At 34.9% G+C, this 14,890-nt stretch overlaps 1 long non-coding RNA gene across 1 annotated transcript; it reads left to right on the forward strand.

Moving 5' to 3' along the window:
- Positions 1-1,026: 1,026 nt before the first annotated feature.
- On the forward strand, positions 1,027-2,400 carry LOC133789597 (uncharacterized). Its single transcript, XR_009873626.1, has 3 exons — positions 1,027-1,116; positions 1,812-1,995; positions 2,099-2,400. It is a non-coding gene; the product is annotated as an uncharacterized LOC133789597 (long non-coding RNA).
- The last annotated feature ends 12,490 nt before the right edge of the window (positions 2,401-14,890 follow it).

The raw sequence follows: 14,890 nt of genomic DNA on the forward strand, positions 1-14,890 counted from the left end.
AAGGGAAAAAGATCAATTAGATTCTTCAAGTTTATACAATAAATTTGTTAGAATTGGAAATGGTTTTTACCTACAAGTGTTAAACTGAGAGTGCATTAATAGAATGTAAGGTGTGAAGCAATGACATAGACCAATAGATTTATTTAGTCTACAATTCAAATAGTGCATTAATAGAATGTAAGGTGTGAAGTAATGAAATAGACCAATAGATTTATTTAGTCTACAATTCAAATAGTTTTGTTTCTGTTTTCCGTTATGTCTATTATTGTTAGCCAGTTTAACGATTTGGCTGAGATATAAATAGGAAAGGATCAGGTCTTTCAGAGGTTGTTGAGAAAATTTTAGAGTGGATTGGAGAGACAGGCTTTTGAAAACCTGGGGGTTCTTTGGCTGATTGTGAGTAATTCTAATAAAAACATAGACTATACTTCTCAATTCTCCATCTGTCTTATACATTTGCTTGGTGTGTGATTGTGAACTCATCATAATATAGATGTTGAACAACCATTTTCATAAGAAGATTCATGATTAAATTACAATGCCCAAGATTGATGTCTTCTGTAGTTGATTCAAGATATTTCATTCAACTTTTCCCCTTTCTAAAATTATGTTTTGCAGCTAATTTTCATTGATGGCCAGTTGTAATAAACTTCTACGAAATTTTCTTTCGCCAGAGGGTGCAGCCATTACATTGTTATTGAATATTGCCCCTTATCTTTTTTTATACATGAATTTTTAACATTTATTCAATGTTTTTGTTGTAGCCGCCTCGCCTATCTTTGGATTGTTATAAGCATGTAGTAGATGTTGACTATTGCCCCCAATATCCTCTGAAGGCCCACATTTTCCTCCAGAAGCAGCTAAAGCAAAGGAGGCTGGACAGAAAGAGTCTAACACAAAAAATATTGTAGAATATCACAAAATTATGGAAGGTAAAATAATCATATGGTGAAATATATTTCTTTATGAAATATCATCTTTTTGCCATAAAGGATTTGATGGTGTGTAGGGTATCTTTACAGAGGAAAGAAGGCATGAATACGGAAAGAAAAGACTCGATGTCAAGGAATGAATAAGTTTACAAGGTCAACACTTGGGAAGAAGTCAATGAAAACTGTAAGGTCACTTCTTTCACCAATCCTTTTTAGTTTCAAAATGTTTTAGCAATGCGTATGACCTACATGATCACTGAACTTATCAGTAGCAAAGTTTAGTGATATGTTTAGACGATCATTTGTATAGCATTGTTACAAGTGAATATATCAGGGCTTCTTATCATCCTAATTATTTTTCTCATGCTTTATTTCATTTTTTTGGCTCTGATAGTATAATAACATAATTTGCATATATTAGCATGTGTTCTAATTTATTGATTTTTAAATTTTTATTTGATATATATGCTATATATATTAAAAAGGATAACTAGCTAGCAGAAAGAGTTGTCAATTTTCAATTTCAAATTCCAAAAGCACATTAATTATAGTGCCTCTTTTTATTTGGAAGATTGAGGCAAGTAATACCATCCCCGGTCTTCCAAATACAATAAAAGAAAGATAGAACTAATAGAAAAGGAAACATGTCTTTGGGCAAGGCTACTGGGTCAATGTTTAAAGTTTCAAGTGATTGATATTAATCTGCTAATATAATTATATTTTGAGAGTTTGCAATACTCTTCTTTCTAGTAGGTGCTGCTTTCAAACATTAGAAAATTGTATGTTATTTTATTATTCATCATTCTACTAAATGATTTATTGTGCATTTCAAGGAAAGCTAACACTTATTTTTTTTTCTTGAAATAATAATATGAGCAGCTGACAGTGAGAGACGACTGTGTACTTGATGAGGAGATGTTGTTGATCCTAAGGTCCTTTTGATTGGAGAAGAGGTGGGAAATTTGTATTTATTTTTTCTTAGTGCTCTTTCATTCTTTTTGTTCTTTATTTTTCTTCAAATTGTTTTTCATTCCAGGTTGGGGAATACCAAGAAGCATACAAGGTTGGATTTTCTTATTTATTGAAAAGATGAAATTTTTTTCTTATGTAATCTTCTTTACAAACTCTTGTCTAATGCTGCCCATTTCCCCTATGCTTTTGCATAGATATTCAAAGGTCTTTTGGACAAGTATGGCCCTGACAGAGTTCTTGATACTCCAATCACAGAGGTACGTTTTGTTACTTGCCATGTTGACCTTTCTCCGGTTTTTTTTTGTTGGTTTGTGTGGGAAGATGGGTCTGGTTACTTAGATATAATTCATGGTATTATTATGGATTATTTTTCCTTGTATTGAATATTATATTAATAATAACGTGTTATTTAATTCTTAAAACTAGCCATTTTATTTTTGGAAGTAAGAAAGGAGATTATTCTTATTATTTACTTTAGTAGCAGCACTTGCATGACCTGATTTTATTTACTTTGGTATATATTTATTCATAATCGGAAAGATCTTGATGTTGGCTTGATTTAGTAGTATAAACCATCCATGAATATGATATTTATGTCCGTTAATATTAATAGTGCTTTAATATTGTTGTTGTTGTTTCATTTTTGACCAAGACACATATAGAGGGAATTAAATCGAAGGTCATGATACACTTTTTGAGCCCGGCAATAGGCAGTCAAATCAAATGGAAATAACAAAGCTTCATAATATCTTTAGATTTCGTTGTTCACTTTTTAAGTGAAACATGAAAGTTTTTTCAAATTTTAGCTAAACATTTTAGTTAGAAGATTGTTATGATGACTTTGATTCTCTAAACTCTAATTTTTGGAAGTTATTCACTTCTTAAGTGAAACATGTATTTGGACCGAGTTACCTAATATAATGATATTAATATTTTTGTAAAAAAAAAAAATTGGCGTTTTTTTTGTATTTTCTTTTCAAATTTCTTTTAATACATTTTGGTCACTCAAAGGGGTATATTTTTTAAATCAAAATGAAAACTGTAGCTGTATTTAAAAAAAAATTACTTTTAAGGGCATGCAAAGCGAGTCCTAAAATCTTAATTTAAAGACACTCAACGGGATCTTTTAGGACACGCATTGTGAGTCCTATAAACATTCTTTTAGGGCTCTCGAAGAGAGCCCTAAAAACTTACTTAAAGACACTGAAAGAATGTTTTTAGGACTCACATTGCGTGCCCTAAAAATATTCTTTTAGGACTCGCAATGCGAGTCCTAAAAAACCTCAGTTTTTAAGGCTCTCAAATAGAGGACTTGCGCCCAGCAAGTCCTAAAAACTTTTTTAGGGCACGGAATGAGAGTCATAAAAAGCCTTTTTTTGTAGTAGTGAAAGTATCCTTAGAATCACCTAGACTAGAGTGGGAAATTCTCAACACATGAGATAGATACAGAGAGAAGAAGAGAAAAGAACAATAAGGCTTAGAAAATGACTTATGTTTAGAGAGAATCTAAAACCTATCAGAAACTTGTGTTTCCCCTTGTGTTTTGACTTATCTGACTTATGTTTTCAACTCTCTCTTAACATTCCTTTTTAGACTCAATTAGGTCATTTATTTAATTAAAAAATTAATAAACTAATAGCCAATTAACAACCCTAGGTCGAAATTATCATGGGATTTAGGCCCGTGACATTTCCCATTTGATTATAAGCCCATTGGACTTAAAATCAAGGCATGTATTATATTCTATTGATTTAATTAATTAAATAATTATTAAAATCCTTTATCAAATTAATTATTTATAATTTTAACCTTGATTTAAGCTTATTTATTAATTTAGATACCAATTTATCTTAATTAATAAATCTGCCCTAATTTCTCTTTTCTTCTCAAAATTGTAAAACTTTGTGAAACTATCCAAAATTGACCTGGTCAACTTTGATAATTCTAATTGATAATTAAATTAATTAATTGAGACTCTCTAGATGATTTTATCCAAGGTACAGTTGGGACCATGGGCCTATGAAATCAAGCTCCAATAAGTTATCATAAATCTAACAAATAAATTTACTAACTTATTAATTCCTCGTGACTCCACTAAAGACTCGAAATTACACTCTTGAATTCATAGAACGATCTATAAGCAATATAGACACGTTATTAATTATCCATTGTTACAACCATAATTGTCACCCAATCCTCTATAGACGGTCTATAATGAGATGGGACTAAAATACTGTTTTACTCCTCATTGTATTTTATCCTCAAAACACTTAGTTCCTTGTAAATGTTATTTCAGTAAACTAATATTAATTACTGAAATGAGATCTCTATCATTTAGCACCTTGAACCAAACTAAAAGGAAACCATCGTTTCACTTCTTCATCAGAAGTTATAGATGTTCATATCTATGATTAAATCTCCCACTCAATTATACTACTGAGTTCCCAATATGTAAGTATGGGCTAGTCCGTAGGGTAAGCTGGTAACGAACAAGTCAAAGAACTCAAATAATACAACCAGTTAGAATGCTAACCACTCAGAATTGAGATTGAATTGACCTATGGTCAACTATATGATATGACTAGAATAGATAATAACGGTATGTTTACTTATCCTATTAACTGTCAATATTGGTCCTGTCCGATGTAACAAATACATCTGATCTTATCTACTTTGCTAATGTTATGGAAAAAACATAACACTGAAATGTGTAAGTAGATCATATCGTAGATTGGCAAGTCAGTGTAAATCATGTGCACTGACTAATCTTAGGACTAACTTATTTTGAACATATAATCATATTTATATTCCATTGTGATTACGTCACTATAAATACGATTAGCTATATGCTCGGAATTTAATAGAAGTTTATATTAAACAAATAATCATGAAAATAAAACATGTGAGCAAAGTGATTGACCAAGTAAAAAAATAATTTATATTCTTTAATTGATAATAAATGAGACTACAAAGAAATTGGGATTTAATTAGGGCATAAAACCCGAACAAGGGCGCCGACCCTAGATATTGTATATTGATTGAGATAAATTACTGAACGTATATGTTTACTGATATTAGTTTGATGTCTATGACTTGTTGAATATTTGAATAACTATTTTATGGTTGAATGATTATCATCACTGATTATGTATTACTATTATGGTTTTCTTGATGGTCCTTGGCTCATGGGTGCTACGTGGTGAAGGTAAAGGCAAGGGTAAGCTGAATCAACCATGAGTTGGTGAGCTATGGGGGCGAGGTATACATTGTCAGCTGCTCGTCCAACACGGCTGAGGTAAAGTACAGGGACAGAAGCCTAAAACTTGTAATTTTTCCATCAGAGTGGCTACTGATTGTATATAATTTTTGAGAATTTTGTAGCTTTGTCTCTTAAACCTTGTTTGGGATCCCATGTACCAAACATCTATTTTAATGAAAAATTAACTGTCTATGATCAAAATCTTTTAACCCTAATCTGGTTATTGACCCTAGGATCATATTTTTATTCAAATGACTTGATTAGCAAAGTCCTGCACTATTTTCACTACACAGTGTATCGATCTTGGTTATGCATGGCGTTATAGTATTGTTTATAGCTATTATGTCATACATGTGATTGTGACCGATTGGAAAGAGCCGGAAGTGGCAAGAGCCGGGAGCGACAAGAGCTGGAAGTGGCAAAGGGCCGGGATCGGTGTCAAGCATGCTGGATGCAGGCCGCCAGGGCGAGACCCTCTAAGGGTGCTGTACACACCCGCTCAGTTAAGACCGAGGACTTGATGCCTGATAGCGCACCTTGATCGGCGAAGGCTGCTGCTGTGCTACTGTATTGTTATGTTGTTATGTCATTGTGCGATTGTGTTGTTATACTGTTGTAATGTTGTGTATTCCAATAGGAACATGTAATTATTTGTTGTCTTTGATTAAGTATGTATTTGTTGAAATAAATTATTGTATGCTCTGTTGTGAAGTTCTCTTGATGGGCCTCGGCTCACGGGTGCTCTATGGTGCAAGTATGGGCAAGGAAAATGTTGATCAACAATGAGTTGGAGGGCAAGGAGTGGTGCGTACATGTTTGGTCTACTTGGCCACCACGACTGGGGTATTTTGAGGAGCGGTTATAAATGTTTGATTTTGTCGCTTAGGTCAACTGTAAAGTAACCTTTTGATTTGTAAATATGTTTCTAAACAGTATTTTGGGATCCCAATGTAACATTTTCATGATTTAAATGAATGTCCTACCTTTTATACCAAAATCTTATTTTAATGAGTCTTCATTTTAATTAACTACACTTTTGGTCCAACACCTCGATTAGCGAGCTAATGACACATTTTAAAACCGCATGGTAACAAATCTAGGGAAGTAGAGCGTTACATATTGCACAGTTGGATTAAACAAAATGGAAGACTAATTGTAATTGATCACTTATTTCGATACCCGACCCACTTACAAATTTATGTATTTGTACTCGATTTGATTCCAAATTAAATGAGTGACCATCCTTTAATATCTCGTTGCAGATCCTCATGCACATTTGGACTAAACAAAATGGAAGACTTATTGTAATTGATTACTTATTTTGATACCCGAACCAGGTACAAATATGTGTATTCGTACTTTATTCAAATCCAAATTAAACGAGTGATATCCTACCTATTAGGATAAGGTAGCACAAGTAAATGAATTTTTGAATAAAGATGTTGTATTTTTAAAATAACATTTTTTAAAAAGAGAAACTGGTGAAAATAGATTTTGTTTTTCATATCACTTTGAAAATGACCTCCACATAGGGGATCGAGAATTTTCGACATAATGTTGAGAATTTTTGATAAGTTGTCAAGAATATTCTATAGAATGTCGAGTATGTCTAGAAGGTTATTTTACAAATAATTATATATAAAGAAAAATTATTGTACAAAATGACTAAAAAATTATTATTTTGTCAAACACACTTTAAAAATAATAAATTTATTTAAGAATGTAAAATTAATAAAAAAAAAAGGTATTAAAAATATTTGTTTTTGACAACTTTCTCAAATATTGCAAATTCTCTTTTATGATAAATGTAAGATTTTAAGGATATTGTAGAAAATATTGTATATTAAGCATTTACTCAGTATCTTTCCAATAAGGAAACCAAGCTGAATTATTAGAAAGTTACTATAATTAGATTATTTTGTTTTAGGCTAATTGATTTACTCTAGAATATCTATATTTAATCTAGAATATTTGGTATTAAATAACAAATTTGTTTATACATGTACAGTGCCCAAGCATGCTTTCCGCTTTTTGGCCTATCTTTGGCGTTATTCTCTATCAATAAAGATTATCAAAGGCTAATTTTCCACATTTTATCAGAGATTTCCCTCTAAATTAGAAACTTCAAAGCCTCCTTTTTTCTCTTAGCCTTCGTCTCTTTCCTTATGGCCACTCTCACCAAAAACTCTTCTAATTGGAAGCCTCGCTCCTCTGCTCGTGCCCCTTCAGAAGGCCAACCCTTCATTACTGCTCCATCTAAGCATTTCCCATTCACTCTAGCTCAGATCACCCAACTCCATCAGCTGCTTAATACCTCGAAGAATGCTATTGCATATGCTCCATCATCCTCTTCACATCTAGGTACCTCCGCTCCCTTCAATGTTCTAAACTCTGCTTGGATTGTGGATTCAGGGGACTCAAATCATATGACTGGTTAGTCCCATTAGTTTACCATATACACTCCTTGTCTAGGTACTCAAAAAATTAAAATTGCTGATGGTTTCCTCTCCTCTGTAGCTGGTAAATGGTCTATATATTTATCCCCATCTATTACTCTTTATGACGTCATTTATGTCTCAAATCTATCATGTAATCTGCTCTCTGTCAGTAAAGTCACTCGAGATCAGCTATGTTTTGCCTCTTTCTCACCACTGTGATGTACTTGTCAAGATATGTCGTAGGGGAAGATGATTGGGAGTGCAAAGGCATGTAGTAGGTTGTATCACATTGGTATGATTCCTCATGCTCAAGTAAATAAATTTTTTTGTTTCTGGTTGCATTGCTTCTCGTAATAATGATATTATGCAGTAGCATTATAGGCTAGGACACCCTAGTTTTTCCTATTTAAAATATCTCTTTCCTAAGTTGTTTCAAAATAAAAATTTGAGCTCCTTTAAGTGTGATATTTGTCAGTTTGCTAAACATACACGTGATATTTTTTCGTATCGTACCTTACAAATCAACCCAACCCTTTACTCTTATTCATAGTGATATATGGGGACCATCTAGAATAACCAATGCCACATATACTAGATGGTTCATCACTTTCATTGATGACCACACACATGTTTGTTGGGATTTTCTTCTTAAATAGAAATATGATATTGCCATGACATTTAGAAACTTCTATTCTATGATAAAAAATCAGTTCAATGGTAATCTTCAAGTGTTGCACACAGATAATGGCACTGAATGTTTTAATTCCATTTTAGGTGATTATCTTCTATCTCATGGCATCATTCATAAGAGTTCGTGTGTAGGCACACCTTAGCAAATTGGGATTTCCAAACGCAAAAATAGACACATGTTGGAGGTTGATAGGGCCTTTATGTTTACCACATCTGTCCCTATGTATTTTTGGGGTGAGGTTATCCTTACTGCTATCTACCTCATCAGTTGTATGCCCTCTTGAGTGTTGAACTTTCACACTCCACTTTCTTTCCTTCTTAAAACATACCCACATACTCATCTTGTTTCTAATCTCCCCTTAAAAATGTTTAGTTGTACTTCTTATGTCCATGTTCTAGGTCCAAACCGATCCAAATTTGATCCACATGCTCTTAGGTGTGTTTTTTTGGGCTACTCTTCTACCAAAAAAAGGTATAGTATAAAGGCTTAATATAAAATATTTTCTACATCAATCTCTCATATCTTTCTCTATCTGACATAGGAACATTTGAGCAACGATCTTAGCCCCAAACAAAAGAACTTTTAGTTTACTCTCAGTGATCAAAGGACCATCAGGTAATACAGCCAACTACTGGTCCAACATCTCATGAGTCTGACCCACAGACTGTTCCTAATATAAGTGATCCTTCTCTCAATCCCATCTTGCCTAATGATGTTCCTAATGTTGAGCCTTCTAATATGGTGGAACACGAATCTGAGTTACCTATTTCCAAGAGGAAGGGAGTCCGAAGTTGTACTCTACATCTAATGTCCAAATATGTCTGCTATAGCAGACTAACTCTGAAATATAAAGCTTTCCTTGCAAAAGTCGAGCAAGTGGTAGTTCCTAAGGATATAAATGAAGCCATCTCACATAAAGAATGGAAGAAAGTACTCTATGAGGAAATTGGGGGACTAGAAACCAACACAACATGGACAATAGTCAATCGACCTAAAGATAAACATGTGGTTGGATGTAAATTGGTATTTATGGTTAAACAAAAGGCCGATGGAACGATAGATCGATACAAAGTGAGACTTGTTGCAAAAGGATTCACCCAAACATATGGATTGGACTACAACAAGAAGTTTGCACCCGTTGCCAAGTTAAACATAATCAGGGTTCTAGTATCAGTTGCTACAAATCTCGATTGGCCCCTACAATAACTAGACATAAAAAATACCTTCCTCAATGGGCATTTGGAAGAGAAATTTTTCATGAAAATCCCTCTAGGCTTCGAGGAAAGATATGGAAAAGAAAATGTTTGTCATCTTAAAAAATCTCTCTACAGCTTAAAACAATCTCCACCAACATGGTTTGAAAGATTTAATTGGGTGGTAAAACAGTATGGGTTTAAATGGGCTCAATCATATCACACCTTGCTCTTCAAACACTCGTAAAAGGGTAAGGTAACTATTCTCATTATCTATGTTGATGACATGATACTCACCGGTGATGATTATGGAGAGCAAGAAAGACTTAAAGGCTTGCTAGCCCATGAATTTGAGGTAAAAAATCTTGGATCAATGAAGTATTTTCTAGGAATGGAGGTTGCAAGAATAAAACAAGGAATTGTTGTGTCTCAAAGGAAATATGTCCTAGATCTACTCAAGGAAACATGAATGAGTGGTTGTAAACTTGTGACAACACCAGTGGAACCAAAATGCAAGTATAAACCAACAAAAGAGAAACCAATTGACAAAGGAATGTATCACCAGTTAGTGGGAAAATTGATCTACCTATCCCACACAAGGCCCGATATTGCATTTGTTATGAGCTTAGCTAGCCAATACATGCTTAGTCCATTCGAAGAACACTTGGAAGCTGAGTACAGAATTTTACGCTATCTGAAGAAAACACCAGGAAATGAATTACTATTAAAAAGAATGAGGAAAGAGGTGTTGAGGCCTTCACAGATGCAGATTGGGCAGGGTCAGTTGAAGATAGAAGATCAACAACTAGATATTGTACTAAAGTATGGGGGAACTTTGTTACTTAGAGGAGTAAGAAGAAACCAGTGGTAGCCTGAAGTAGTGCCTAAGCAGAACTCAGAGCTCTTGCTCAAGAAGTATGCAAATTAATTTGGATCAAACACATACTTCAAGAATTAAAACTTCAAGGGATCGAGCCTTTAAAGTTGTATAGCGACAGCAAATCAACAATCAACATAGAACACAACCAACTCCATCACGACAGAGCCAAGCATGTTGAAGTGGATAGACACTTCATTAAAGAAAAAATTGATGGAAAGGAACTATGTGCTGTTTATATTCCTAGCAAGCAACAACATGCCGACTTACTAACTAAAAGGCTATCAACAGAAAGTTCGAACGAGTTAGTTTGCAAGTTGGGTATGTGGAATCTCTATGCACCAACTTGAGGGAGGGGTGTAAAAAATATTGTATATTAAGCATTTACTCAGTATCTTTTCAATAAGAAAACCAAGTTGAATTATTAGAAAGTTACTATAATTAGATTCTTTAGTTTTAGGCTAATTGATTTACTCTAGAATATTTGTAATTAACTTAGAATATTTGGTATTAAATACCAGATTTGTTTATACCTGTACAATGTCTATTAAAAGGTCTTATTCTCTATCAATAAAGATTATCAAATACTAATTTTCCACAGATATATATTATCCATTTAAAAAAATATATATTTTTATTTATTGTATAGTGTATTATCCTTATAGGATTTGAATTGGGAAATATGCACAAGATAAATGCTGACAAATGATTACTGGTGCCACATACTTTCATTATATTTGTGGGAAAATAGAACTAACTTAGCTAAACTCTCAAAAATGCCACAACTCACAACAAAACACATTACTACGTACGATCTATGTTAGATCATTTGTCATACTCGGGGGTGAACTTGGCCCACTTTTTCTGCCTTTCATTCTCAAATCTTCAACTTTAATGTTATTTTTTTTTGGTGAAATAAGAGTGGATACTTGTTTTTGCCTCCCTTTTGTACATTTCTTTTCAAGCGTGAAAACTCATAATTCAGTCACACGCCTAGTTCTATGGCACTGGTTGGCGCCACTTATAAAAACATTTTATAGTTATATAAATGTTTAAAAGCTCTTTTGATTATATGTTTGGGTATTAAATAGAGAAGTGCTCATTATTTTAATAAGTCAGTCATAAGGAAGCTAGCAAGAGTAGCTTTATTTAAAAGTGCTTTTTCATAAGCAAAAGTCAAAAGTGAGAATTGTAGCCAACCAAGCCCTCTGTTTGAATGGAAGGTGAGAAGAAGAGAGGGGAAAGTAAAATTTTAGGGGGTGTTTGGTATAGGGGTTAGGTTTGGTGGGAATGAGAATGTCAAATACAATGTGTAACATCCTACTAATCCATGATTGTTACACGGTGTGATTTAAATAGTGATTAACTCGCTAAACGAGTCATTTGGACTTAAATAGTGTAATTAAGACTAACTCAAGGATTAGGTATAAATTTTTTTGGTCAAACAGTAATCATTTCATTAAAAAAAGTTTACGTCTCTATATGGGATCCCAAAAAAGGGTTTATAAACTGATCTAGATACAAAATAAATACACAGGGCCGGCCTAGGTGGCAAAATCAGGGTTCAACCCTAGTTCCAACAAGTAATCTCGACTGTGTCGGTTGACCAGACCGCATATGTACACTCCACCCCCGAAGCTCTCCAACTCATGGCTGGTCCAACTTCTCTTTGCCCTTACCTGCACCACATAGCACCTGTGAGCCAAGGCTCATGAAGAAAACATAGATGTACTTATAAACAATTATTCAAGAGATTACAGATCATAAATAGCATGCTTAGTAGCTATAAATAACACTCAAACATGCACTCAATCCATTTAAGCGGCCATAGAGCCACACAGGTGCCCATGGCACTATTCCTTTTGAAACGACTATAGAGCCGGCCAAACGGCTATAGAGCCGTGTCGTATATCATGCTTCCAGGTTGGCCCAACCATAATGGCCTGCATTCTACATGCTATTGCTGATTTTTTCAATCAGATACAAACATATAAGCATCTATCACTTGTTATAGATATGCACAATGAAATTTAATCATGTTTAATCAAACATTTCAAGCATGGTTATGACCATGTTATTTATAGACCTGATTTATAGAATATTCTTCCCTTAATTTTAGGGAAGGTACATTATAACGCTCTGGATAACCAAGACCGTTACACTGTATATTTAAAATAGTGCAAGACTTGCTAATCAAGTTGTTTGAACATAAATGTGTTTCTAAAGTCAATTGATAGGTTAGGGTTAAAATATTTTGATCATGAAATGGTTGACTTTCATTAAAATAAGAGTTTGTTACACGGGATCCCAAAAATAATGTTTACAAGGTGGTCACAACCCTAAAAAGTAAATACAACTGCAGCCAGCCTAAATGGAAAAATACAATTTCGACTCTAGTCCCTGTAAATCCCTCGGTCGTGGCAGTCGAGCAACTGTCGATGTACATACCACCCCAAAGCTCTCCAACTCATGGCTGGTCCAAATTTCCCTTGCCTTTACCTACACCACGTAGCACCCGTGAGCCAAGGCTTGCTACATTTGTAGGCACTAGATCAGGTGCAAATTTTGCTAGCCTAACTTACTTCAAGGCATACTCAGTAACTATCATGCTGCTCTGTAGCAACCCAATAAACTCATTCACCTTTGTCGCGCTGACGACAATACTGTAGTATTTCTGATTGAACAAGTCTCTAAACCCATCCAATTAATAGTGGAAACATCTCGAGTTTATGATGCTACCTCCCACCAGATGCAGGCATCATCACAAAGTATGTAGGTGGCACAGGCCATCCTGTCGTTACCTTATACCCTCATGAAGTCCAGGATGGAGGTAATCAAACTCATCCACTGTTCAGCCTTAAGTGGATATGGTCCTCCCTCAAAAGTTAGAGGATGTTGCTTCCTAAATCTTTCATAAAGCGGTTCCCACCTGTTCCAATCTCAGGTGGCTATACAACTGGTGCCATAATAGGTGGCAAGTTAGGTGCAACACTCCTCGATAAAGCCTGTTGCCTCAGAAGGCGAATCTCTTCCTCTTGACTCTGGAGTCTAGCTTGCATGTAAGCAAGAAACTACTGCAAGTTCTCAGGAACTGGCGGAGGGTTCTGGCGCTGCTCATCATCTTTAGCCTCAACCCCAATGTCGGTAGTCGAATTGATCGCCTTGGAGGCATAACTCTCCAAGTTTATCTGCAATCAATGACTCACCTGATCAGGCAATGACAACAGGTTTATAATCACCCCACGGTCTAACGCCGAAACTAAACCAACATCCCACAATTATAATGCAAGTAGGAATTTAAAAAATCATCCACATTCAGTAGCAATGCTAATAAGCATGCCTTATTATATTCACATAGCATTCAAGGGTCATGCCTTATCAGTATATCTCATGCTCCCTAATAAACGTGCAGATAAAATGTTTATATTTCATTTAAACACTCAAACATGTAATTGCATATAGGGTTACCAAACCCTGAGTCGAGCTTGTCCTTAGCGGCCAGTGTACATGCCCAGCCCATCTTCAAGAAGCCTTAAACCTAGACCGCTCTGATACCAAGTTGTAACGCCCTGGATAACCAAGACCGTTACACTGTGTATTTAAAATAGTGCAAGACTTGCTAATTAAGTCGTTGGAACATAAACGTGTATCTAAAGTCAATTGATAGGTTAGGGTTAAAAGATTTTGATCATGAAATGGCTGACTTTTATTAAAATAAGAGTTTGATACATGGGATCCCAAAAATAATGTTTACAAGGTGGTTACAACCCTCAAAAGTAAATACAACCGCAGCCAGCCTAAATGGAAAAATACAATTTTAGCTCTAGTCCCTGTAAATCCCTCGGCTGTGGCGATCGAGCATCTGCCGATGTACACACAATCCCTAAAGCTCTCCAACTCATGGCTAGTCTAACTTTCCCTTGCCTTTATCTGCACCACGTAGCACCAATGAGCCAAGAATCAACAAGAAAACTAAATTCAACAAGCATAGATAATAAAAGAGTGTGCATACTAAACTTAGAACAACCAGCTCAATCAATAGCAGAATATATGCAATAAGTTAGGTAACTGTAAACAGTTTAATCCAAAAATATAATTTAATCTTAATACAATTAGTTAGGTGTTGGAGCCCTTAGGTTGAGCCCTTTAGTTATTTAGTTGATCCCGGCTCGCTTAGTCCGAGCTGCGTTCAGTACGCTTAACATCAGCCCCGCCTCCCATAGGCCGAACTTTCGCATCAAACATAGCAGATATACAGGTTGCGAAACACGCAATCGAAAGCAACACGAGCTAGCCGGCGTATCCATATATTTCCAATCATAAATACATTTATAATTTCATATATGTTCATTTATAGGGGATCTCAACCCCATTCACAACTCGAGTGCAGTTTTCTTACCTCGGATCCTGAGCTGAAGATGTATGGCAGTCCCGAGCACGTTCTTCATTTTCGAGCCTTAACGATAACCCTAGTCACAAGTGAAAATGAATAACTATTATAATCCAACCCAATTAAATGCTTTGGAAT

Source organism: Humulus lupulus, chromosome 7 (assembly GCF_963169125.1).
Source record: "Humulus lupulus chromosome 7, drHumLupu1.1, whole genome shotgun sequence".
Classification (NCBI taxonomy): domain Eukaryota; kingdom Viridiplantae; phylum Streptophyta; class Magnoliopsida; order Rosales; family Cannabaceae; genus Humulus; species Humulus lupulus.